Source organism: Mirounga leonina, unplaced genomic scaffold (genome assembly GCF_011800145.1).
Source record: "Mirounga leonina isolate KUSES-001 unplaced genomic scaffold, KU_Mleo_1.0 Mir_129, whole genome shotgun sequence".
Taxonomy (NCBI): Eukaryota; Metazoa; Chordata; class Mammalia; order Carnivora; family Phocidae; genus Mirounga; species Mirounga leonina.
Genome location: NW_023270323.1, coordinates 47,621,925 through 47,648,241, shown reverse-complemented (window position 1 = coordinate 47,648,241; position 26,317 = coordinate 47,621,925). Strand labels below are relative to the sequence as shown.

General features: G+C 39.7%; 1 protein-coding gene and 1 long non-coding RNA gene across 16 annotated transcripts in view; one reads left to right on the top strand and one right to left on the bottom strand.

Moving 5' to 3' along the window:
- Positions 1-26,317, bottom strand: part of APBB2 (amyloid beta precursor protein binding family B member 2) — a 363,075-nt gene that overhangs the window by 240,214 nt on the left and 96,544 nt on the right. For 10 of the 15 annotated variants that reach the window (XM_035005075.1, XM_035005081.1, XM_035005077.1 and 7 more), the window contains one exon: positions 15,086-15,199. The exons of 2 other annotated variants lie outside the window; for them this stretch is intronic. The gene's annotated coding sequence lies outside the window, so the exon portion shown is untranslated. Of the gene's footprint in view, positions 1-8,235; positions 8,332-15,085; positions 15,200-15,359; positions 17,299-23,460; positions 23,578-26,317 lie in introns of those variants that run through there. 3 more of the 15 variants (XM_035005076.1, XM_035005078.1, XM_035005079.1) reach the window with 3 other exon arrangements.
- On the top strand, positions 16,330-25,008 carry LOC118010585. Its single transcript, XR_004679249.1, has 3 exons — positions 16,330-16,573; positions 22,136-22,251; positions 22,518-25,008. It is a non-coding gene; the product is annotated as an uncharacterized LOC118010585 (long non-coding RNA).

Here is a 26,317-nt window from a genome sequence, read left to right as displayed (position 1 = left end):
CAAAGGTAAAGGAGGCAAATTTATAGCCAGCTAATAACCTCAAAATGGTGGAACCATGAACGAGTATTTCCAAAAGAGATTCATTGCAAAGCCAGATCTAATATTTAGGAATACAGAAATATCTCTTTGCTTTTCCTCCCTCCACAAGGACTTAAGAGATCATCCAGAAATTCACACAGAGGGGTTTTATTTTGATTTGTGTAGGTTCTGGTTCCAACCATTATAAGTAGCAGAATTTTATACATTTACTAAGAATTTCTATTGGATTTTATAATCTCACAAATATCTTCTTCCTCTGGATATTTTTCACTAAACAAATATGACAAGATGTAATTAAAATAGCACTGACTTCACCAATACCACAGAATGTACACTGATAACTAATGAAGTTCTAAGGCAAGTGTAAAATGGTGGAAAAAAGTAACTGAAAGCATGTCAAATGAACCACCAACCCTTCAACACTTACTACAAACACAGCAGTCTGTAGCAGGTGTGGAAACGAGTGAGGCATGTGACACAGTCACTGGCCACCGGGAGCTTAGCATATTTGAGCAACGCAACACGTGGAGCTATGAACAAACACTGAATTAGAGACCTCCTGGAAAGATTTAGACTTTAAGGAAAAGAAGCTGGATAAGGCAGATGGGGCCATATTCTGCCAGATTATTAAGCCTATTATACACATTTTTTTTTAAATTTTATGTGACATGGACATGTCCACACCTCTTCTATCATAAAGGATACCAATCAATAATGCTGTCAAAGTCAACTTCATGCAGCTAAGGAACTTTACTGTATCTTGCCAACACCGCTCATCATACTGCAGCATTTACTTTTGACTAGTTTGAGTCTCCTATTAGAGGTCAGAGATGGGTATCCTATTGAACTTTTCATGCTTAGCTCTTGGCACCTACTGAACACATCACAATCCATTATATTGTTGATGATGAATGAATGATGAATGAATGGTGCTACAGGAGTAGCTGTTTATTTGGTGATTTATCTGAATACAAAGATTGATTCTTGACAACAAAATGGTTCAGGAGGCTTCCACAAAGTTACATTTCATTAAGAAAATGACAGAAATCAATATTTTAAAATAGGCAAAAGAGGTATTCATTGAAGCATTATTCATAATAGGAAAAATGACATTCTGAATTTTCAAAAATTGGGTGGTGTGCTGTTCTATTACGGCCAGCCACTTGATAGATTATGGAACTATTAAAAATGAAAAATATGAAGGCCTACAACAGGGGAAAATTAAAATCCAACGCTAACAAAACAAATTATTTTAATTGTGAAAGGCTGAAAGATTTTCCCTTAAGATCACAAGGACGCCTGCTCCTGCCACTTCCATTCAACATAGTACCGGCAGTCCTAACCAGAGCAATTAGGCAAGAAAAAGAAATAAAAAGCATCCAAATTGAAAAGGAATTAATAAAAATATCTCCATTTCCAGATGACCTGAAAACCCATCACAGATGTAGAATACCCTACAGATTCAACAAGAAATAATTAAAACTAATAAACGAATTCAGCAAAGTCGCAAGGTATAAAATCAACATGCAAAAATCATTTGTGTTTCTATACACTAACAATGAAGAGTCCAAAATGGAAATTAAGACAACAATTTTATCTAGAAAAGCATCAAAAAGAATAAAATACTTAGGAATAAACTTAACCAAGGCAAAAGATGTATCCACTGAGAACTACAAAATGTAGTTAAAAGAAATTAAAGAGGCAAATAAATAGAAAGATGTCCAGTGTTCATTGTCTGGGAGACTTAAAATTGTCAAGATGTCAATACTACCCAAAGTGATACACAAATTCAAAGCAATCCTTATCAAAACCCCAATAACATTTTTGCAGAAACAAAATCTGCACATATTCTTTTTTTTTTCATATTCTCTCTTTTAATAAACTTTAAGGATGAATCACTCCAAGTTACCAACAAACACTTATAATTAAACTATGAAGTGATATATTGAAGATTGCAAATTGGAAGCTACTGTTTAGACACAGAGAAGATCCAACATTTAAAACAGAGCGGCACTGGGTTACTAGAGAGGGAGAGGGGTGGGTTTAAATGGGTGATGGGTATTAAGGAGGGCACTTGTGATGAGCACTGGGTGTTGTAGGTAAGTGATGAATCACTAAATTCTACACCTGAAACTAATATTACACTCTGTTAACTAACTGGTACTTAAATACTTGAAAAAAAAGTACTTGTTTTAAAATGAAAAAATAAAATAGAATGGCATTGTCACCAATATTCAGGCTGACAATGGACCAAATTCATGACCTTTTGCATGAGGCAATCACAGGGGAGACTTGGTAAGTCTGTCCTATCAGAAAACAAGTCTGTCATTGCACTTGAAAAGCACACCAAGAGGGGCGCCTGGGTGGCTCAGGCGGTTGAGCAGCCGACTCTTGACCTGGGCTCAGGTCATGATTGCAGGGTCCTGGGATCGAGCCCCGAGTCTGGCTTCATGCTCAGCAGGGAGTCGGCTTGAAGGGTTCTCTCTCTTCCTTTCCTGCTGTTCCTCCCCCGCATGCGTGCATGCTCTCTCTCTCCCAAATAATCTCTCTCAAATAAATAAACAAATCTTTTTTAAAAAGGCACATCAAGCAGATAGTATCATATCAAAATGATGGGAGGAATGGCCTTCTCCAGCAAACAAATACCTGGGTCTCCACAAAACACCTATCGTCACAAACTAGAGCGGTGGTAAGAATGGTAACTACCATCATCAGATACTGACAGGTTGAATCTGTTCAAAAACCATTGACAAGGACCTTAAAAATTATATTGCTTATGAAAATCATTTTATGGATAAGAAAATGAGCACCCCAGGAAGAGATGCCTATGTACGTCAAGGTCACATAACTAGCAGGGGGCAAAACCAGGACTGGAATGTAGGTTTCCAGTGTCTCTTCATTTTCCCTAATGAAACTCCTGGGCTCGAGGCTGGAAGTACACCTTAGTCTGCGGGCAGAAAAAGGTTTCTACACAAAACAATTTTCTCCCCACCCCCACCCATTTTATTGAGATATAATTGACATATAACATTTTATTAGTCTAGATATACAATGTGATGATTTGATACATGCATATATTACAAAATGATCACCACAGTAAGTTTAGTTATATCCATCCGTCCATCCACCACACAGTTACACATTTTTTCTTGTGATGGGAACTTGTAAGATTATTATCTTACCAACTTTCAAACATACAATACAGTACTGTTAAGTACAGTTACCAAACCGTACATTATATCCCCAGAACTTACCTTATAACTGAAAGTTGGTACCTTTTGACCACCTTCCCCCATTTCCCCCACCCTCACCTCAGGCAACCATCATATCTGATCTCTGTTTCTCTAAGTTTGGGGGGGTTAGATTCCATATATAAGTAACACCTTATAGTATTTGTCCTTCTCTGCCTGACTTACTTCACTTAGCATAATGCCCTCAAGGTCCACCCATAATGCCTTCAAGGTCCATTGCTGTAAATGGCAGAATTTCCTTCTTTTTTTATGGCTTACTAATATTCCATTGTGTATATATGCCATGGTTTCTTTATCCATCAGCCACTGATGGGCACTTAGGTTGCTTGTATGTCCTGGCTACTGTAAATAATACAATGAACATGGGGGTGCAGATATCTCTTCTAGATAGTAATTTCATTTCCTTCAAATATATACCCACCAACGGAATTGCTTGATCATGTGGCAGTTCTATTTTTAATTTTTGGAGGAATCTCCATACTGTTTTCCACAGTGGCTACACCACTACATTTACAGTAATTCACATTCCCACCAACAGTGCACAAGAATCCCTTTTCTCTACCTCCTCGCCAACACTTGTTATCTCTTTTTGATAACAGCCCTTCTAACACCTATGAGGTAAGCACAAAACAATTTCTTGTCGGCTCTTAACTACATCAGTATATGGAAACCAACTCACCCCTACTCTAGGAAAGGAACCTTCTAGGATTACATGGAAGCTTCTAAATGATGCTGGACTTTTTGATAGCTGGCTAGTCCCATCCCATCCCTAGGGAAAGGGGTTAGGTCTGCCCTGTGCAAGGGAGACTGCCCAACATCGATTATCCCGGGAAGAGGCATAGCCTGATATGAGAAATGGGAATGAGCAAGAAAGACTTGGCAGAAAGAAAACGGAAGCGCTCCCTCTTCCAGAGCCTCATTCTCTTGGATGCCCAGACTCTACATTCAGATGTGCTGACAGTCATTTCTGGGAGTGAGAAGTGGTGGTCTACACAGAAAGGTGGCCTGGTAAGGCTGCGGGTTTTGTTAAAAGTCATAAATTCAAAAAAAATTCAAAAAAAAAAAAAAGTCATAAATTCAACTTTTATCTGCTTTAGATAATTAGAGTAGACAAGGAATGGAGTGGAAAATGGGAGTCTCCAAAGAGCTACCACAGTGCTGGCAGCAATGATTAGCAAGGTCCTCAACGTAAATAGGAACCTTTGAGACAGGAATCCAGGCATGAACGCTAGGCTCACCCATCCAGTAAAGATGGTATCCTTTCTTGATCACGGGAGCTCTGAGGAGGGGGTGTTAATTTTTAACTAGGAGACACAATGGGTTTGCTTGCAAATCATCACAGATTAAACACAGATTTCTCAACACCAACAATATAGGCTAATATTCAATGGCTGAGCACTGTAACAACCATCCAGAATGTTTACAGTCAGCGTCCATTCTGATTGGCCAGAAGCTGGGTGTTAACTAGTTTGAGTCTCACGGCTTCCAACAGTAACGCCTGTCTCCCCACCTTCAGTATCTGCTATTGATTCCTCATCCTGGGAGAAAATTTCCTTTGTGCTATATGCTTACAGTTTATCCCAGATTCAGAAATGAATAAACATCCTGTTAATAAACTTTAAACAATAAATCTCATTATTCCCACTTTACAGGCTAGAAAATTGAGGCTCAGAGAAAGAACTCACCCACAGATAGCCAGTGGCAGAGTATGAATTTTATTCTAAAACAACCAAGTTTTAGAATTATAGAGGAATAATCCCTCTACTTCAAAAATCTACCCTCCTACAAAAGATAACACTGCAGAGAACAAGAAACTATGGGTCCTGAAGGCAAATGCATCATTGCCTCATAAAATATTAATATGGAAAAGACTGGTCATAGTATGATTTTAATCCTCCACCCAACTCTCATCCTGGAATCACTGTCAAGCATTACCTGAACACCTAAAACTTTTACATATATCTGTATGACAAAGTATTAGTCTGTTTCTTCAAAGCCCATGTATATGAACTATAAAACCAATTTAACCCTATTTATCAAGAGAAAACCTCAACGTACTTCTATTAAAGTTTTGGGAGTCCCTATGTAAATGTCTCATTGGATTAAAATATTACCACCATTTTCAACAAACGACACACTTTAACAGTAGATTTAAGGGGAAAAATCTGAATTTAACAATTTTCCCTCCAGCCATTTCTTTAAGCCTCCAACAAAAACCTCTGTTCTCAGAAATTATTTCCTTTACCTTCTACTCAGAGAACAAATGAAAATGCAACTGAATTAAATTACCAGTGCTGTGGAAACAGTGAGACACTAAATCAAAACTAGTGATGATGACATGATTTTCTCCAATGATGCCAGATTCCCTAAACACTACCCATCATCGTGATAACCTTTAAATGCCCTTTCTCTTATGGCTATACCAGCCATTAGTTGTAATTAAAGTTCGTTTTGTCAAAATCAGCTTATTTTGCTCAATATCTGATTTTTTTCAGTTACCACTCATTGGTTCTCCTTTCTACTTATTATAATAGATCAGACACTAGTCTAACAGGTCATTTTACTGATACTATATCCACATTAGGTGAATTCATCAAAGGAGTCTGAATGCTGTGAGACTTCTGTTTAAAGACACAGAAGGTCACCAAATTCCCTTAGTAGGGTGGCCATTTAACTTATCATCCACACCAGGACACTTGACAGGGAAAGGGGGCATTATCGAAAATGGTAAACAGGAAATAGGCAGTCAGGGCTGTCCCAGCAAACAGACACATATGGTCACCCAATTTATTAAAGAACCAAATACCAGACTTAAAAACCTAAAGTCCTGGGTGCCTGGGTGGCTCAGTCGGGTAAGCGTCTGCCTTCGGCTCAGGTCATGATCCCAGGGTCCTGGGATCGAGTTCTGCATCAGGCTCCGTGCTCAGTGGGAAGCCTGCTTCTCCCTCTCCCTCTGCCCCTCCCCCTGCTCATGCTCTCTCTCTCTCTCTCAAATAAATAAAATCTTTAAAAAAAACCCCAAAACCTGGAGTCTTAAAAACTGAAATCAAGATCATGGTGGGAAAGGGGAAGGATGCATCCAAACCCAATGGCATTTCCAGATTCCCTAAACATAGCTCCTCCCACCTTGACTCTTCAAACAGTCTGTACATGTGGGTTAAGTCCAGCACATGTCATGTGCTCTCTTTACCTATTTATTGGTTTATTTTATTGCCACCCTCACACTCCTCCTTGATATTACCTTAACTTATCCCCCTTCCTGTGAGACTCCTGTCCCCTCTTCTCCTTATTTTATTTTCCATCACTGAGCTAATCAACCAGAGTTAATGGGTACTCACTACATACCAGGTACTGTGCTAAGTACCTCCTACCTAAAATGGGGAATCCAAAGCTGGATATAGTCCTTGCCAGGTAATTGTTCACATTTTTGTTTGCAATACTTTGTTTAAAACTCAATACAGTTTCTCCAGCCTCCATTTCTTCATATCCTAAGCAGCTCAAGCCATGAGTACAATTGCAAAGTAGTCTCGTGAAGCCACCTCTCTGTTTATTTGTAGGTAATTTAATATATGTACTGATGGAAAAGAATACTAAACTATTTTTTTAAGTGTCAAAATTTCTACATCTTAAAAAACCTTACAAAACCTCTCCCAGCCAAGACACTGCTTTTGACGGGAGCAAACACTCTTGCATCCCTATTTCCTCCATCAAGCTGGTGACAAACGGACTCTGTCTTGCCTTCCAGCGAACTGCCAGCACCCTGCAGAGTATCGAGCACAAAACAGGCACTCGATAAACGTTTACTGAGCAAATGATGAGGGGCTCACGGTTAACTACTTTTTTCCCAATATGAGCTCAACATTTTTGTTCCATTGATGATCTCTTAAAAAGCAGCGCCTCTGGAGTAACAGGTTCGAGATCAGCCAAAATCCCCAGATCAAACTCCTAGCCACTTAATAGCAATGCAACCCTGCGCAAGGTTTCTAATCATTCCCTAAGCTTTATTTTTCTTATGTATAAAATAGTCCTAAGCATTCTATAGACCTTATTTTTCTTCTCTATTCAATAGAGATAGCACCATCTAGTTGGCAAGGTTTTTGTGGTATTTGTGAAATTTGAAAAACAATTTACGTCGAGGGCCCAGCCGGAACCCTTGAGAAATGTGTACTGAATAAAGAATAAATTGCCATTCCATTCTGTGGCTCCAGATCAAAATGTAACCATCAAAATCTAATTTGCCAAAGCTGATCTTCATTCAAACAACAGATACGCATCAAGAGCTCTAATATGCAACTGGAGTCTGTCTGCTGTTGAACATCAAAGGAAGAGCTTAACATATGCTTTTAAATGCAGGACAACAACAATTAGTTCAGAAGTAAAAGGGAAGGGTATACAATCCCATTTTACTTTCCCTACCAAAGCATCCAAGTATTAAGAGCCTACCAGCTTACAGCAGGCTGAAGCTTTTTTTTTTTTGCAGGAGTCCTTGAGTGGGGGCAGGCAACCCAGGAAAGGGTTTTTAAATTCAGCATTTATTGATAACCCAAGTTTTTCCCCAGCAAGAATGGACAAGGCCAAGTTTGCCCTGTACTTTAAAGTGCAAAGGTAAGCAGACAAAAACTGCAAGAATAAGATTGGGTCTGAAGAGTATTTTTATCCAGCTGGCTTGCTCTTCCCCAGCGATCTCAAATATAAAACCTCAAAGGAGAATAACATTGCGAGTCTTCGTGCCGCTTCACATTGATGAAAGAAAATAAACTCTGTGACAGAAAGGCCCACGCTTGTTTTTGCTGTGCAGCAATGTTTTGAGACCCATTCTGCTATTTCACTTCCCCTCAGGCGAAGCAGGGGCCACTGGAAGTAAGAAGATAAGCTACCCAGTGCTCCGTTTCCAGTGCACCTGAACTTAAACAGCCCCTCGAGGCCAGGGGAGCTATTTACAGACCTTGACTTCCTCTTTTCCAGTAACAGGGGCAGAGACAAGCTAGGAAACTTCCCTGGGGTTTGGTTTCCTTTCTCCCAGCTCACGTATGCTCCTCTCCTGGAAGATGAAAGAAACTCCAGAGTTTTTCAAAGCCCAGAGGCAATGTTGATCTCAAATAACATTTTCATTCATTCATTCATTCATTCATTCATTTTTAAAGATTTATTTATTTGACAGAGAGAGAGAGAGCGCACAAGCAGGGGGAGCGGCAGAGGGAGAAGCAGACTCCCTGCTGAGCAGACAGCCCAACATGGGGCTCGATCCCAGGACCCTGGGATCACGACCTGAGCTGAAGCCAGCCGCTCAACCGACTGAGCCACCCAGGCGTCCCTATTTTCCTTTTTTTAAAAAAGCCATCATTTCCTACTCTCCTTGGGCATACCGAGCATGAAGCAAAGCTTAAACTCCCCCCTTAGAATTCACAAAAGTAGATGCAGTCCTTACAGCAAAGGGTCATCCTGGGGCAAACATGGCCTATAATTCCATCCCATAAGCTCATAATTTTGCCCTTCTTTACAGAATATCTAAGCAAAAGTGGCTCTCGTCTGAATGCAGATTTTTTCCCTTTAGATTCCCAATGAACCAGGCACATGACCCTATTACAACAGCCTAGTTTCTTAGCCATCTTCATTTATAGATGCTTTCTTGCCAAGGGCCACGGAGTTCATAAACCAAGAAAGTAGGATGCGAATGTAGGTAGTCTGACCCCAGGGCCTCTGATCATCGGCCCTGAACTAGGCAAGCCCTTCTCTTTGTTAGTCTGAGTCCAGCTGGGACCAAACGAGAGTGACCATCAGCTCCAGGGTTTCATGTGTTTTTGCAAAAGGAGGTCCTTACCTGCATGAATGGCAGGGCAACATTTTTTATGGACTCATAAATACCATTTAAGACATCTGAGTGTTAGAGCTGTCACAGTTCTGAAGCGGCAAGCACAGCTTTCAGCTTCCAAATAGGACCGGAAAGAAGTGCAATTTTAGTCTTGGCCTTACTTAGCCTTTGACAGCAAATCACAAATTATTTTTGCAATCAATCTAGATATCAAATTAAAATCCAATGACTCCTTTTTAAGTTCTACTTAGCTATAACTGCAACTGAGGCTTTACATTTATAATAAAAAAATTATTGAATTTTAGGAGACAGAAAAATTTTAAGAGATGACTCATCCTTTTTGTTTTTTTAAAAGTAGGCTCCACGCCCAGTGCAGAGCCCAACACAGGGCTTGAACTCAGAACCCTGAGATCAAGACCTGAGCTGAGATCAAGAGTCAGATACCCAACCGACTGAGTCATCCAGGCACCCCAAGAGATTTTTTATCTTATCAACGCATATTTTATTGAGCAAAGAGATATGAAAGACAAAAACAAAAAAATGAATGACACTGGATCCCAGTGCTCAGAATCTTCCCATCTAGTAAATTAAACAAAACATTGTGTAAATAACTGTGACCCACTTCAAGTTAAAAACAATAAAAAATAAAATCAGAAAATGTTATCAAAGAGATTCAGGTCAGGGTATTAAGGGAGTTCAACATATAGAAAAGATTACTTCTAAACATAGCACAGTCATTAAGAACATAAACATGAGAGTCACAAAGACCCAGGTTCGAGTCTTAATGATACCCCTCCCTAGCTGTGTGAAATTAGACAAGTTATTTAACCTCCTGAGCCTCATTTACAAAATCTTTAAAATGGGACAATAATATCTACCTCTCAGAACTGATACAGGATTAAGGAAAATAAAATCTTAAAACCCTTACTACAGTTCCTAGCACACTCGCAAGTTAACTTGAGTGGCTTCCAGTCCCAGACCTACTAGTTCTCCGTCCCCCGTGTCTAGTTCTTTCTCTTAGAAATGCCCCTTAACCTGTCCAATGCCCTGCCAGATCCTATTATCAAATCTTATATATGTATGTATGTATTTATAGAGAGGGCAGAGGCAAGAGGGAGAGAGAGAATCCCAAGCAGGCTCCATGCCCAGCATGGAGCCTGACATGGGGCTCGATCTCACAACCCAGAGATCATGACTTGAACCAAAATCAAGAGCCAGATGCTTAATTGCCTGAGCCACCAGGCACTCCTATCAACCCTCCTTTAAAGATGGAGGAAATAGAGTTTGAGAATGGGGAACATGCGCAATGTCATATAGTTAGTAAACAGACCACCATGTCCACCTCCAGACTCCTAGGCCTTTGGGTACATGGTTATTTCTTTGTGTAATCTCTTCTATTATTTTAAAAGCAATTAAAAGGCAAGTAGAGCATTTTATTATGCAAATTTTAAAAGGTACCCTCTCTAGGCAGGCCCAGACCCAAGAGCACACAGTTTGTGAGTAATGTGGCAGATGGTTATTAGTCCCCACCACTCACCATTCACACATTCCCTTGTGCAGTGAACAATCTGCACGACCTCACATGGTGGCCCTGGGGCTCCAGTCTCGTTTTCTCTTTTTCAGTCTACATTCCACACTGCCACCCAGGTGATTTTTGTAAAACTCCCATCTAATTATGAATTTTCTTCTACCTTAAAATTTTTATGGCTATATATTGCTTAGAAACCCCAAGCCTCTAGCATGGCACACATGTGACCCTCCTCACTCTGGCACCAATGCCTTTCAAATCTCAGAGCCAACTCTGCTCTCCACCATGTCCCACACCCCAGCCACAGTAGAGTTCTCACTACTCCCGGAACATACCATGAGCTTCCATTCCTCTACACCTCAGCACATGCTTTTCCTACTACTACACCTCCAACTCCTCCCTGTCTTCTAACACCCACAAGATTTATCTCAGGGATAGCTCTTCCATGCAATAAAGACATTTCCTGATTCCTCAGCTGAAATGACTGCTCCTTCCTCAGCAAACCCAAGTCCCCACCACCTCGAAGGAGTCAGGAGGATATTGCATGGGCTTTGACGTTAGATGGGTCAGAGTCAGAATCCTAACTCAAACATCTTCTAGCTGAGTGAGTGTGGGCAAGTTACCTTCCTCCCTAAATTTCAATAATCCCTACCCCAAGAATTACTGGGAAAATCAAATGGCCCCATGCTATGTCTTTCACACTTGCCCAGGCACTAAAGCCACCCTATGGGCAGAATGCATGAAATCTCAGTACATTCAATTGTATCATGTGAACTAAGAATTACTCTAGGAGGAGAAATTATGACTACATTACATGTATACAGGTTTTCAAGTATAAAAAATATATATGTTTTTACAATTATTGCTCAAAGTTTATCAACTAAATGCTTCAACCCTTTTTTTTCCATTTATTAATTTAACTTAACAAGTAGTCGCAGGTATTAGAAGTTTAAGAAAATATAATGGAAGAAAAAAAACCAAAGATTAGAGAATTCTATTTATAACTTATTTTGGAGGGAATGGGTCAGTAAGTATCATTACTGAATTTTCGTAATCAAAGACCTCATCTAAGAGCATCCCTCCCACGGCTTGTCACATGTACAGCCTGAATAAAGGTCATTTGAATCTGAATTTGAAACTCAAATTACGTTCCTTGAAAGCAAGGGCATATCAGTCATCTCTGAATAAGGAGCTCCTAGCACAGTGGCTGGTGCATAGTAGTTACACACCAAATGTTGATTTAATAAATGAACTTAAAATTGAGAAAGTATGCAAAGGGCTAGAAAACACTCTGCATCTCCAATTAATTTAGATTGCAATTTACTCCAATAAATTCTAGTCCAAAGTCTTTGAAATGCTCCTCCCTTAGTACCCATCACCTCATTCGAGAAATTTAAGTTTCTCAGGAGGGAGAAATATGTAGGTGGAATCCTTCCTTCGGCACAGAAATATTGATGAAGACAACAAAGCAGGAGGAACGTGTCACCTGCACTCTTGGTAGTATAACAAAGGGACCAAAGAAGACACAGTGCTTTGTACACCGTACCTGTCAGACAGTGACACTTAGAGTTTTGAATACCCATCTAGTCCCACGAGCCTCCTATCAGAACATGTCTGGTTACAGTAAACACCGTACAGATTATAGAAGGTGAATCCTAGTCTATTCTCTGTTTGCAGATGGAAAATTCACACTCTGTATTTCACATTTGTATTCTCCTTTGTAACGGAAAGCCACGATGTCCTCAAATTAAACAAAAAGCTAAGATCCGATTGTTTTACTTTCACTAAAAATGATTTTGTAGATAAATATTCGTTAGCATGGGGATTCATTATTTATTGTTAAGTGGAAAAAGACAGGATACCGAACAGTTTGAAGAATAGAATCCTCTTTCAGTACTGACATAAAAAGAAATGTATGCACATATTCAGTAGAACAGTAAAAGAGAAGCTATTTTTTACTTCTTTTAAAATAATCCATGGCTAATTTTTCAAAAGAGCATCTATACTTTATAAGCATTACAGACTCAAGTGTCCAGAAATCTACCTTAAATAATTAAATAAAATGCAAATGCAAGTAAGAAAAAATAAAATTAGAGGATGCAAAGATGCTGAAAAGAAGTGTGGAGGTTCTTTCGGGTGCTGGCTTTTTCCTAAAATTGTGCTTGCCTCGCCCCTAAAGAAATCACTGATACATTTAAGTACCCATTCCAGTTTTCAAAGTACGGTCAGAAACATTCCCCTATGACTTTTGTCACTGTCAGAAAGGACGTCCTTCCTTCTCCCCTGCCCTGCCTCTTCCTTAATGTTGCCTTCCACCTAACCAGTTCCTGCAGGACCGGATTTATACAGAGTGTACTTAGGCATTATAACCTTCTTTCTTCTTTCTTTCTTTTAACCTAAAGGTAAATTATGCACAGCCTTCTGTGCATATAAATATTCACTTATACCATCAGTTTTAGGAAGCAGGGATCTTTTTGCCCTGGTCCCGCTGGTAACACAGGGGTTGTCTTTAGCTTATTATTGTGACCAGAGTTCCTACAGATGTCTTGCCTCTACAAAATGGAAATACAACTTTTTACAACAATGGCACAAAGGGAGTATTTTGGTACAAGGGAAGGAAAATACCTCACCAGAGACTATATTAAATTTTAAAGAGATGCTAAATTATTTGAAAGACAGTTTCAGTAGCTTACCTTCTGGAGGGCTAAGTTATATTTCCAATCTAAACATCAAATATCTAGATCCTGAAGCCCACAGAATTAATCTTTTGCCCTTTTCATTCCACTTCTGTGGATAGACTGATGACTTCCCACATAATCCTCTTTCAAATACTGTTCCAAGGGCGCCTGGGTGGCTCAGTTGGTTAAGCGACTGCCTTCGGCTCAGGTCATGATCCTGGAGTCCCTGGATCGAGTCCTGCATCGGGCTCCCTGCTCAGCAGGGAGCCTGCCTCTCCCTCTGACCCTCCCCCCTCTCATGTGCTCTCTCTCTCATTCTCTCTGTCTCAAATAAATAAACAAAATCTTTAAAAAAAAAAAAACAAAAAACAAATACTGTTCCAAGAAGGAATAATAACTATACCACATAGGATTTCCTTTATGTTAAGGCTAATATGTGAATATAAAATTCAACTAAATAAATTGCTATCATTTTTTAAAATGCCACTGACAATAGCATTTCACTACTGCAAATATTTCACTGTAACATTAAAAAAATTTTGGAGAAAATTTACAAAGTCCTTGCTTTCAATGAATTTATATTGACAGCCCTCAGAAATTATATTTGTAGTGTGTATACTCTTTGTAATAAATCTTTCAGTACAAATATTTTATATAACCTAAAAAAGCTTCATAATTCATGACCCTTACCTAATATAAGTATTATATAATAATACACAATTTAATTATAAGGAAATTTATATTGTGTATAATATAACAATGAAATCTGATCTTACTATTTAATATTTCTATGGAACTTCTAGAGCAGAGTTGTCTTCTGCCTTGTTTTGTTTTAGACACATTTTAACTAGCTTATTTGTACGGTCAGAAATGTAGAGGAACCGTAAGACAAAAGGCATACAAAGTTTAGGAAACTCCCTAGGAATTTTATGGACAAATGGTTCCTATTGTCAATGATATTGTTTCTGGAACATGTCAGAGAAAACGATTTGTGTGTGTGTGTGTGTGTGTGTGAGAATGTACATGTGTATGTTTTGTTTTGCTTACATTCTCATGGGCCATTCATACTTCCACGTAAATTCAGCAATAAAGCAGATTGACTTTATTATCTTCAAGGCCCATTTTTACCCTTTCAGAAAGATCAGGGAATAAAACTGAACTTTATGGACCCAAGCAATTTTTTCTAAAAGATAGCAAAACCATTCACACAATGTCTTAATTAGAATATCTCAGAGTACCAACAAAAAGCTATAAAACAATAAAACTGACAGACACATCCATTCTTCTAAGACCAAGCTACATGAGGGACATATTGAACAAATGATTACACATTTTGTTTTCCTTTCCAGACAAGAGAAGAGCCAAATGGGATTTCATTCTTATTCTAAAAATTCAGAACCAAAGAGCCTATCTAAAAGTCTAAAACACTTGAAGCTCAGAAAACTGGACTCACTTTTCTGGCACACCATAGTAAATGCTTTACCCTTATAATTTAATTTGTCTACTGCACACCTGATAAAAGGTTTATCACAACCTTGAGGACTCAGTTTATGAAACCCAAAAGACTTGGCACAATGCAGACAGTCTTTTACTTTTTTTTTTTTTTTTAAAAAAGGTCTCTCGAGTTCCTTTCTATTTTTCAAATCCGTAAGAGCATATAAAACTTACAAAGCCAGGAAAGAATAAAAGTAGAAAAGCCACAGACCCACACTGTTAACTTTCTGAGAGAAGTGTAACAAGAATTTTTTTTAAAAAAGCAAGTTAGAAAATTACTTACTTTTTTCCCAGGTCTTTGGTACAGAGCTCAGAAGGCAAATTTCCCTTTTCCCACAAAGTCTTGTTAGTTAATAGCAATCACTCAATGAGGTCAAGCAGCCCAAATATCTAAAAACTGTACAGAGACAAAAAGTTAAAATTCAAAGTCAGCTCAGAGATTAAAAATCAAGACACCCCCTTGCTATTCAGGGTCTCTGCATAATTAGAATACACATTTCTTGGAATATCTAAATGATGAGCCACGTTAGTTACTTTTCTTTCAGAACAATACTAACAAGGCCTGCTAAATCAAGACGCTATTTTGATCCGTTGTCTTATTAAAACCACTAAAGGAGGATCCAGCAAAGGCTTCTTGGCAACCATTCACGGTAAAACTGTCCTTCTCCGGGAGTCATAAAAAATAACCGGGGGAGGATCCGGGCTTCTAATTATACTGTGACTTGGGAGGGAAGGTCTCCCGAAGTCACATTTGCCTGCTCCACCTTCCAAAGACAAGCTCACCTCACAAGCACAGAAATGGTTGTAAGTAGAAATGCACAGTAACAACCTAAAGAAAATCACCAACAACTTCTAAGCACTTCAGGTGGTTTCATTTAAGCACACTTCACTTCTGCAGGTGGGAATGAGGAGTTGTTTTTTCTAATCAAAGAGAAAACCGGAAAATTCTATACGATAATATCCTCATTTGGAACCGAAGTTTCTTCCCCAACAATCTCACAAATGAATACATAGGTAATACCTCATGAGATGACAAAGTTTGAGTAGGTAAAACGGATGACACAGGTAAACCATAACTAAAGTCAGCACGCCGCCACCCTCCCCCCCAGGCTCTTCCATGCTGGGCCTTATGCTAGATGTAATTCTAAGCACAATAAACTCATTTAAAAGCCACAGGAGATTGAGAAATAGGTCAATGAGAAGGAGGCAGGAAGCAATGTTACAGGAGGCGGTTATAACTGAAAAACAGAATCCCACAAACATTGATAGGCATCACTCATTATTATTATTGTCACTGTGACTGCCAACACTTAACACAATGCTCACTCGTATGCCAGATTCTTCTCGGAAGCGTTCTACACGTATTCACTCTATTAGGGGTAGAGAAAAGAAGAACATCCCCTCGACGTCACTGTCTTACCACTCGGTACAATCTGTTCTGCTATAACGTTTGTGTTTGTTCCAACACTGCTATGCAATCTCACATTTGTTGATGCGTGATTTCATTGCAGGAAACCCTAGGTAATAGCAGAAGACTGCACCTAGGCAGAACGCAGCTGCGTAAAGATACGCAGGATGCGCAAAGCCCATGCCTCCAACATCTACGGGCGACCCCAGTGTCCACCAGTGCTATGAGCTACACCCATCCATACAAGGTGCCCCGACTTCCCTTCTGATTTCAGGGAGCCCTCCTTCCACCACTTCAAATAACTCACAACCTGCAACCTTTGGAAGGCCTCAGTCTGCAAGAAAACATCAGGATTTTGTCAAGGTAAAGTGTCATATTGATTGTACTATTTATTTCTTAACCACCTGATATCTGTAAAATTGTGCTACAATTTTTATTCAGTTCCTACCTTATTTTTTTAATGTGTCACTGATAAAGCTTTTTGAGTGTTATGCCCTGACCCTATTTTTCCCATAAGTGCTGTGGGTTTTACTGCATGATTTTGCATAGCACGGTGGGTCTCAGAAACACCTGTCTCGGATTTTAGCAGAACTGACTATACAGTAACTAGTGTTCATAAAGATGCTTGTGATTTGAACCAGAAGGGGGTAAATTGTGATTTTTATAGCTTTTCATTATGTTAAAGAGGATAGCAACATATGTAATACAATTTTAGAAAGATTCTCATTCACAATGTTTATAATTATCAAGTGTAGACACTTAAGGGACAGTTTGAGTTACGTGAAAATTTTATTTATGAGAAGTTCCCTAATGGTGTTAGATAAATAAGGCTACTATACATCTTATCAAGATGATGGCGTTATAAAGACAGATCCTGGCAGTCAAGAGGGCTTAACTGTAATTACTGGAAATGACAAACTGGACTGAATTACTTTTCACCCTTTGAAACCAGTAAATTGAAAAAAGACTCTGAATTTATCCTTTAAAAAGTCCAAGATATACATAAAAAGTATGGATGTGTATGTACAAAGAAGTTTTCCTATGATAAGTAATATGACTTCAAGCAATTTTTTTTTAAAGATTTTATTTATTTATTTGAGAGAGAGAGAGAGTGAGAGAGAGAGCACAAGAGGGGGTAGGGTTAGAGGGAGAAGCAGACTCCCTGCCGAGCAGGGAGCCCGATGCGGGACTCGATGCCGGGACTCCAGGCTCATGACCTGAGCCGAAGGCAGTCGCTTAACCAACTGAGCCACCCAGGCGCCCCTTGACTTCAAGCAATTTTAAAAATATAAATGCCCAACAATGGGTAAACAGTTTTTTCTAAATCCGTAAATCATTTCATAAAATGGGAAAACGTTTCTAAGCAGTGTTCACTGGCAATGCAGACTATAAAACAGGATGATCAGTATAGTCCCAATTTTGTTTAAAAGTATCTGTAGCTAGAAAAAAGGGGGGAAAAAAGTCAACATTTGTATAGCTGCTAATTAGAGATAATGAAATTAGAGTAAAATAATTTTTAGTTTCTTTGCATTTTCTTGTGGTACCCAAATTTCTCACAATAACCACATCTACTTTTACAATTACAAATAACAATACGCTAAGAAGCATCTGGGTGGCTCAGCCATTAAGCATCTGACTTTGGCTCAGGTCATGATCTCGGGGTCCTGGGATCCAGCCCAGCATCAGGCTCCCTGCTCAGCGGGGAGTGTGTTTGTCCCTCTCCCTCTCTTTCTGCCTCTCCCCCTGCTCATGCTGACTCTCTCTCAAATAAATAAACAAAATCTTAAAAAAAAAACACACACACACAAATAACAATATGCTATATAAAAACAGAACTAAGGCATTTGATGGGAAAAAACCTCTTTTTATCCCCACTTTAAGTTCACATGTAAATCCAGCCAATGAAGGCCAGACCAAGAACAAGGACATCAGAAGCTTCCTTCATAAGCATTAACAGACCCAGTCTCATAACTGAACCCTTCAAAGTATTTTCTATCTCACAACTCAAGGCAAACACAGTCCCAACAGGGACATTCAAAATATATAAATCCATTACAGAGGCCAAAATATAATTTGCTTTTACTGGCTAAAACTGTCATGAATTTAGTAAAATCCAGATGAAAGAAGATTTTTTTAAGTTATATAATTGTATATAAGCCGTCTTAATATCTGAAAGAAATTTCATTCTGAATGAAGAAATTGTTTCTGGATAAAGCGCCTTTCAAACAAGATCAAGATTAAAGAAATACAAGGGGCAGTGGACTTGGGCGTAGGAATAACCGCTCCACTTGGTGAGTTTTAAATAGAAAGTACCAAGAGACAGAGGCTGATCTTTATGAGTTCCAAAAGAACTCAGTTATATTAAGATCTTCCCAATAACAACGAAACTTGACTTTGAAAATTGTCCATTTGCCAAAAATGGTGACTCCTTAGTTGTGAGGGCACTTAGTTTGATCCCATACGTGGATATCACAAAAGAACTGAATGGTGAGGGTACTCAGGAGTCAAAGGACAATTTGGGACAATGTGGCCACAACACACCTGAGTTCACTCACCTATGCTCGGCTAGCAGCACATTTAAAGAACGTGTTCCTTTCCATTTTCAGTTTAACCTTCCTGGTGTAATGCACAGCCAGGAACCCACGAGAACAGTTGCTTTAATATGATGACTCTGCATTCTCAAGAACGTACTGAGAATTCAAAGTCGGTGGTTGTGGGTGTGGGTGTGCGCTTCTGTTTCATGAAACTATAAAGCATCTGTAACATTCAGCATGAACGTTGGAATAAAAACCATATTCCTGCTGGACAAAGTATGCATGTAGTAGTCTTTATATTTTTGTTTTGTTTTCTTCCACTTCCACAAATGCTGACTTTGATGAAAACCAAACAAAAACAAAACCCTTATGTTTCAAAATTGCTTTGATATTTTTAAGCATTTTCATAGGTTCCCTATCAAATGGAAACGAAAGCTACTAGCTTCGTGTTTTGTTTTAAACAATAGGAAAGGCAAAATGAACATTTAAATTCGTTATTATGTATAGAAAAAGATCACAGAGGACATACTGAGTTCCAAAAAATCAGGCGATTCAAGATACCTCTCAGAGGCTCTATCATCGTATCAAATGCATGCTGATTACTTTGGAAAATAACAGAAATTCTTGGCTTCTGAGTCTCACAAGTTGCTGCCTAAAATGCTGCACATATGCATCTCTAATAATTTGCAACCAGATATTACAATCAGTACATCAAGTCAGATATTATATTCACTTGTGAATATTCAAAATAAAAAGTATGGATTTTAATTTTTAAAGGCCATGCTAAACTATACATCCATCTCGGCATACCACATGCTGACCCTGAAAATACAGAGCACTTAGGAACTCTCAGGATGGAAACTCTATTTCTTCAATTGCTCTAAGAATTAGCACATGTATAGCTCAGGGGAATACGCTCTCTTAGCATTACTGGATATAAAAAAGGGGCAACCGATTTTCAGAGTCTACCTAGAAAAGAAGCAGGAATTATTTCCTGGGGCTCTCTAGCCACTCCCTGGGCAGAATTCCACCATAATTTAAATCGGTCTTTGGCACCATTTCACTTCCCTTTTTGCCTCACTGTGCTACCTCCGGTCCAAAGCCAGAGGACCTTCACTTTTTTTTTTTTTAATTTTTTTTTAATGTTTTTTATTTATTTATTCATGAAAGTCAGAGAGAGAGAGAGAGAGAGAGAGGCAGAAGCAGAGGGAGAAGCAGGCTCCCCGCGGAGCAGGGAGCCCGATGTGGGACTTGATCCCAGGACCCTAGGATCATGACCTGAGCTGAAGGCAGATGCTTAACCAACTGAGCCACCCAGGTGTCCCTCAACTTAGCCACTTTAGAGAAGGGCATCAGAGAATATGCCTTTCTTGCTTGCTGAGCAGCTTGACCGGCTGCCTCCTACAGCTAGTCAAGCTAAAATTTCAGTCTCTCTTTCTCGGTCCAAGTTGCCGGACTGTACATTTGTCAGTGCATTCTTTCTTTCTTTTTTTTTTTTTTTTAAAGATTTTATTTATTTATTTGAGAGAGAGAATGAGAGAGAGAGAGAGCACATGAGAGGGGGGAGGGTCAGAGGAAGAAGCAGACTCCCCGCTGAGCAGGGAGCCCGATGCGGGACTCGATCCCAGGACCCCGGGATCATGACCCGAGCCGAAGGCAGACGCCCAACCGACTGAGCCACCCAGGCGCCCCGGACCTTCACTTTTGATGGCCTCTTCCTCTCAACTGGTTCTCTCCTTCCAACTTCTAAACAACCAGCGGCTCCAAGGGAATAGTTGAGCAGAAAGTGGAGGCTGGGAGAGCTTAAACAAATGACGGCTGACGTTTAACTCTCTCTAGATCATACGTATTTTTAAAGAAAAGCCTGAGCACCCAGATCTTGGCTTCTAAATACCTTAGTTCATTCCAGAAACAGTTGGGTCCAGGCCTGGGGCAAGGACAGCATAAATTTGCCTAGAATATCTTACTTTGCCAGAAACTAAGGAAATGCTCAAATATTAACGCAGACATGACAGAAGGACACGGGCGCCACCTCAAAGGGGCTCCCACTGGCCAAATGTGAGGCAGTTTGAACAACAGCAAAAAAAGAGAAGGATATGGATGAATTAGAACATACTGAATAAAACAAAGGAACCATAAATCCAGAGACATTCATGAAATAGGGGATAGCAGGAAGCTCTTCTTTAGGAAGAATGCCAGCTAATAAAATACCAAAGGAATAGCAGAAATAGAAAATCCCGCTTGGCAACCACCCGGGCGATAATTGATTCAGTCAAGGATCATTAATGGATGCTAAAACCATTAGGGAAAGGGTTCTGTGCATCAGGATACTCACACAGTCTCAGAGTATCACCCCACAGATTACTTATCACTTGCCTAGGGGAAAGGGTGTCTTTATAATGGAGAATTCTGGCAGACCACTTTACCCAAGTGATAGTTAGCATAATCAATTATGAGACAATTGAATGTCATGTGTCTCCACAATCACTGTGTCATATGTTTGTCAAAATGCTTAATCTGTACCTAATCATAAAGTAACAATCAAACAAATCCAGATTGTGGGATTTTCCGCTAGACAACTGTCTTAAAATCTTCCTAGATATCAGTGCCATGAATGAAAAAAAAAAAAAAAAAAAAAACAAAAACGGGGTGACTGCTCTATTAAAGGAAACTAAAGATACAAAATTCAATGAATGATTGTTGAGAATTCTTAGATGAGGAAAGGAATAGTTATAAAAAACATTATTGGAATAACTGGGGAAAGTTAAATAAGTATTCAAATATCTATATATTAGATAATATTTCTTAGTGTGGGTTATGTGGAAGAGTATTCTTGTACTTGGTAGATATGTGTTAAAGTATTTGGAACAAAAAGTTTATGATCTCTATAACTCAAATGGTTCAGTAAAAATTATTTAAAGTGTGTGCATGTGTAGAGAGCCAGCCAGACAAGACACAGAGACAGAGATAAAGCAAATCTGGCAAAATGTTAGCATTTTATATGGCAGGCTAGCTGTGGTCTATAAAAACCAGTAACCATGATTTCTTGCGGGCTGCTAGATCTACTCTTTATAAAGACAGATCATAAATGACTTGAAAGGAAACAGACACAGATAGGTATATAGTCCTGATTACTTTGGAAAATAACAGAAATTCTTGGCTTCTGAGTCTCACAAGTTGCTGCCTAAAATGCTGCACATATGCATCTCTAATAATTTGCAACCAGATATTATAATCAGTACATCAAGTCAGATATTATATTCAATTGTGAATATTCAAAATAAAAAGTATGAATTTTAATTTTTAAAGGCCATGCTGAACTATACATCCATCTCGGCATACCACATGCTATATTTCAAAAAACTTTTTCCAATTCATTTCTCTTCTGTAGCAATTGATTAATGACCACTAGTTGGGATGAAGGAGATTGAAAAAGAAAAAGAAACTCAAGGAAGAGGATAAACATGAGCAACTGTTCTGTTCTCCTCCACTAACTGTGAAGGAGAGGTAGGTCTCAAGGTTTTAAAATTCTGCCTTGTGGGGAGCCTGGGTGGCTCAGTCATTAAGCGTCTGCCTCCGGCTCAGGTCATGATCCCGGGGTCCTGGGATCAAGCCCCATTATCGGGCTCCCCGCTCAGCGGGAAGCCTGCTTCTCCCTCTCCCGCTCCCCCTGCTTGTGTTCCTGCTCTGTCTCTCTCTCTGTCAAATAAATAAAATCTTAAAAAATAATAATAAATAAAATAAATAAAATTCTGCCTTGTTTCCCTTCCCAGTGAGAAAGCCTGCGTGCATGTGGCTATTTCCATTGAGCCAGAAAGAGTCCCTCTGCAAGCTTCCTACTGAGCAAACCCTGAGGCGGGAAGGCTGAGCAGCTCAAGTCATCCCCAGCCCTGGTCAAGCCTACGACAGGCCGTCTGAGCGACAAGCCAGGGAGGCAAACAAACATGCATCCCAGAAGCACAGCTCTCTGCAGCTGCCCCAAGTTTAATGGGTTTGAAACAGAACTCTCCCCACCAAATGTGACCCCTCGTTTCTATGACCCCTTTTCTTAGTCTATCCAGTCTCAAAATTGCAGCTTCGTCTTTCACTTTGGTTCCCATGACCCATCCTTCATACCCACTCTTGCTCGTTTGCGTCCTCAAGACCATATTGGCCATGGTCTCTCAGATTCCAGGCGAATGGCCTCTCTTTCCTCTGTTCTTCCTCAAAATTTCTGTCTATGGTACTCACTTGGCACTTTTTTAATATCTTTCTCATACAGTATCAATTCCACACCCACTGTAGGTAAGTTCTTTGCTATGCTATCTCATTTATAAAATCACTGTAAGTCTGTGAAATATTCTTTTATCCCAACGTTACAGAAGAATGGATGTTCAGGGGAGACAATCTGTCCAAGATCACAGTTGTAATGCTGACATTCAGACCTGGCCTTCTGGTTCTACCCTAACACCAAGGGGCTTCATATTGTTAGTTACAACTTTAAACACCATCCCCTGGCCTTAAATCAAGCGGATGATCCTCAAAGGAAAGGACCCATTTCATCCAACTTTGTGCTCTCTCTAGAGCCTAGCAATACACATAACTCATGTTCACGGGTTTATATTTCAAGCCTCAGCTCAGAGACTATTTTTCTTGGTGACTTCCACCCCTGCAGAAGCAACCACTCAATCCTCCTTGCCCTCCATATGCTTCTCCTGCAGGATATGCAAGCCTTACCTGCAGGGTCCGGGACTGCTACGTGTGGACCCAGAACACAGGAAGCCCTTCACGAATGTTCACTGAATGAAATGTTTATGTGTGAGACAGATTTCTTGACAGGGTTGCTATGGCTTACTAAAAAAAAAAAAAGAGAGAGAGAGAGAGACCTCATGTTTAGCTTTAGTGCATATGAGGCGAATTATTTTAAGAAAACATGACAGAGGGGAAATGGAGAAGAACAGAGAGCACAGGTCTTGGCTCTTTGAGCCATATCCACTTCACTTGCTGCCCTGAGTATACTGTGTAATAGAGCTTCCAAATTTTAATGTATATGTAATATCACTCAATACAAATTATGATTCTGGGGTAGAGCCCAAGATTCTGCATTAGCAAGCTCCCAAGAGATGTCAAGGACGCTGAATCTAGGGACCACACATTTGAGTAGCAAAAAGTTCTAGACAGTATAGTGAAAGTCTGCCCATTTAGAGAGATGTAACACGTAGATTAAAATAGCGAGACATAAATTCACAGTGTTAATGCTAGTTATCTCTGGGTTTCTCCTTTCCACTTTTCTATAATTTCCAAGAATCTTATCATGATTCTTGCTGATGGCAATAAAATTTTAAATCCTATATATACAATTGCACTTAAAAACTGTACATTTGGACATTTCCACTCTGCACGGCTACATCTTTATTTAAGCAACAAATATACTTAAAAGGACTAGGCTGGGGAGAGAACAGGTTGATGAATTAGCAATTCCCTATCTCCTCATTTAAACACTTAGATTAACATAAAACAGCAATTATCCTTAACAATCACCACAAGCATTGTTTTTCTCAGGTTCCTTTCCCTTAAAAGAGAAAGAATCCATTCAGTTGGAAGACAACAAAAGGCAACCCAAATTAAGGACAGAAGGAAAAACAAGCAGGCACTACATACTGGATCTTTTCCAAGTGGGTCAATGCAACCGCATCAAAGTCCAAACAGAGGTGGAAATAAGGTTCCTCTAGAAGAGGCAGGGTGGGCTAGGTTACACTACAAGGCTAAATGGAATCATTTAACGTAGCACTCACCGTGCACCTGCCAGTGAGGTGGAAAGAAATGATTCCCAGAGGAGCCCCACTTCCACAGTGTAACAAGGAGATGTCATTAGGAAAAGGCAATAAGAGGGTGCCCCTTTGGAGGAGAACCTTCCTCAATACCCATCTCCTCTTGCATAAGAGTCCCAGTGCTGGCCAGGGTATATTCTGTGAGTCGGAGAAGTGTAGCCGGGGGGAGGAGGAATTTTGCACACCCACCCCAGGACTTAGAACAATTCAGACACTTGCCCAGCCATAGGTGTCTGTGAATCGGGGTGGGCCAAAACCAAAGAAGGAGGTTCTGTGCCCCAGCACTCACAAGGTTCTGCTTCCTCTGCTTTCCAAATCTCTTCCAACTTCCAGGGACTTTCCTGTCGCAAGCTTCAGGCACTCATACCACAATTCCACCCGCGGTCCTGACGGACTTCTTGCCTTCCAGAAATATTGTGAAACTCACTGTGAAATTACCCACAGGGATTGGAATCGAGTGTCCAAAAAGCTTATCGAGCCAACGGAACCAAAAATCACTTCTGCGTGTCTACACAGAACCATTCGGGATGTCTTTTCACATGGGGGAAGTTTCGACACTGGCCTCACCCGAAATCAATGTGTCACTGTATCTCTACTGAATTCTATGAGTCTAGTGCTGGTCTACTCAAGGCAAGTAGGCAGATGCGGAGTTATTTAAAAATGCGATCACTTGAAATTTCAAAACTAACATCAAAGTCATCATCTTGATGGGGGGAATCTGAATCTATTTGGACTTAACATTTATTTATTGATATTCAGTAAGGCAGTTTCCTTATTTCTTGGAGATGCATGCTCAAATATTTTGGGGTAAAATGTCATGATATCTAGAATTTATTTTTAAATGGTTCAGCAAAAGATAATCTATGGGGACGCCTGGGTGGCTCAGTCGGTTAAGCGTCTGCCTTCGGCTCAGGTCATGATCCCAGGGTCCTGGGATCGAGTCCCGCATCGGGCTCCCTGCTCCGCGGGGAGCCTGCTTCTCCCTCTGCCTCTGTCTCTCTCTCTGTCTCTCATGAATAAATAAATAAAATCTTTAAAAAAAAAAAAGATAACCTATGAAAATTTATACTGATGAAGTACATAGGGAAGAATGTTAATAATTGTTAAAGTTAGGGACATCTGGGTGGCTCAGTCGTTAAGCGTCTGCATTCGGGTCAGGTCATGATCCCAGGGTCCTAGGATCCAGCCCAGCATCTGGCTTCCTGCTCAGCGGGGAGCCTGCTTCTCCCTCTCCTCCCCACATGTGTGCTCTCTGTCACTGTCTCTCTCTCTCAAATAAATAAAATCTTTTAAAAAAATAATTATTATTATTAAAATAAGATGGAGATTCTATGGATGTTCACTGTGGTATTCATTCTACTTTTTTCTATATTTGAAAACTTTTAAAAGTTTAAATTTCTCTCAGTCCATAATGAGCACAGGGTACTATATAAGACTGATGAATCACTGACCTCTACCTCAAAAACCAATAAGACATTATATGTTAATTAATTGAATTTAAATTTAAAAAATGAAAAATAAATTGCTATCGGTCAAAAACATTTATCTTACAGTTTTCTCTCCCTTGTCCTATTATTGTCCTACCACCTTACACTATGGTCCATCTACAGTAAATAATTTTCTTTCCTCCAGAAGACATTTTTCCAAGCCTTCCCACTCTCCGTACCTTTATGTATTACAGTCTCTCAACCTGGCATTTTCTCTCGATGGTCACTGTGCCTCTGGTTAGAGCAGACTTAATCCTTTTAGGTCAATCTCAAATG